The sequence below is a fragment of the Frankliniella occidentalis genome, unplaced genomic scaffold, assembly GCF_000697945.3.
Source record: "Frankliniella occidentalis isolate FOCC.00 unplaced genomic scaffold, Focc_3.1 Scaffold204, whole genome shotgun sequence".
In the NCBI taxonomy this organism is placed as follows: Eukaryota; Metazoa; Arthropoda; class Insecta; order Thysanoptera; family Thripidae; genus Frankliniella; species Frankliniella occidentalis.
This window is the reverse complement of record NW_026267330.1, coordinates 538,024-539,343: the sequence shown is the minus strand read 5'-3', so window position 1 is coordinate 539,343 and position 1,320 is coordinate 538,024. Positions and strand designations below refer to the sequence as shown.

Sequence of the window (1,320 nt, the reverse complement as noted above, 5' to 3'; positions counted from 1 at the left end):
AATAAAAGCAATAGCTTCAGCGATTTGAAGTGTCGAAAGTCCCGCTCTTCACGCGGCTTTTGTTTGTTGTCTGCTGCCGGCTCGGTTGGTGACTGACGGGATCGCTGATGAGTGGATGAGCTGTGATAAGTGACGGGGTCGCTGATGTCAGGAAGTGAGGGACCATTTCGGGCCAACCTTCGTCCGTTAGCCCCCCCCCCCCTTTTCTTCGCCGTCTCCTCAGCCACTCGTGCCGTGCAATCAGCGGCATTATCTTCCTCTCGACGACTCCCCTTTTAATTGCTTGTTTTCATCATCTTGGTCGCAGAGTGCGAAGCAGGATATGGGAGAGGCAAAGCCGAGGGCAAAGCGAGGAAAAGATATGTTACTGGACTCAGCGAGTTTATGGGTCTTTTGCTCTGGCTCTCGTATGCGTGCGACTTGTCGGCCGACACCCTTACATATACTTCCATACGCCATCGACGAGCAGCCCAGGAGGATCTCACAAATGCTCTGCAGGCCCTCTGGAACGTTGGGCCGTGGCCAAGCAAACTTTGTCGACGCCCTCGTAGGACTTCCCTTCCCTCGCCTCGCACAACCCTGCGGACGGGACAGAACCCTCGCCCACGCCCTGCTCGCGTTAGGTGACCCCTCGTGACCCGTTTCCCGTCCCTCCCTGCCTGGAACGGTCTACATAGCCGAACGCAAACCCCGCACATACTTCTGCTTTATTCATTTTTCAGTCTCCTTTTTTCCCCCGTCTATTTCCGGCCAAGTGACTTTCTTCCTCAACCTCCCCCTCCTGAATCGAATACGCGCTCTACTAGTTTTCCGTCGTTTCTCTTTTCCCTTCTCTTTCAGTGGCAAAGTAATATGGACTCGCAGGAGTGGGAGAAAGAAAGAGATAGAGACAGGGGGGGACGGGACGAGAGGTGAGGAGTGGGGAGCAGCATTCTTTCTATCGCGCGCACAAGAAAAGAAAGAAACAGCAGAGCGAAAAAAAAGAAACACGAAAGGAGCTGGACGCAATCCAGGCGAGCGCGATGTGTCGAAACACATGACCATGGAGCGGAGCATGGGCGGGCCCCGCGCGCCTCGCGTTCATCGCATCGCACAGCCTAAGCGTTTCCCCCGCCCCGCCCCGCCCTACCACCCACCACACCCCCACGACGACCCAGGCTGGAGGTGCACGCGGCGGTGCTGAACCTGGAGTAGTCCCCAGCCTGGGGAGCACACAGGCCCCGCCCCGACCCGGGCGGGTGTTCCGCTTGGCTCGCCAGCCCGACTACTCTCGGCACGGTCCATATCACCCTAACGCCGTCTTTCACTCGATGGAGGACG

The 1,320-nt window shown here is 57.4% G+C and overlaps 1 protein-coding gene across 14 annotated transcripts in view; it reads left to right on the top strand.

Annotated features, from left to right (window-relative positions):
* Window positions 1-1,320, top strand: part of LOC113210226 (hepatocyte growth factor-regulated tyrosine kinase substrate) — a 16,392-nt gene that overhangs the window by 14,557 nt on the left and 515 nt on the right. The gene's annotated exons all lie outside the window — the stretch shown is intronic.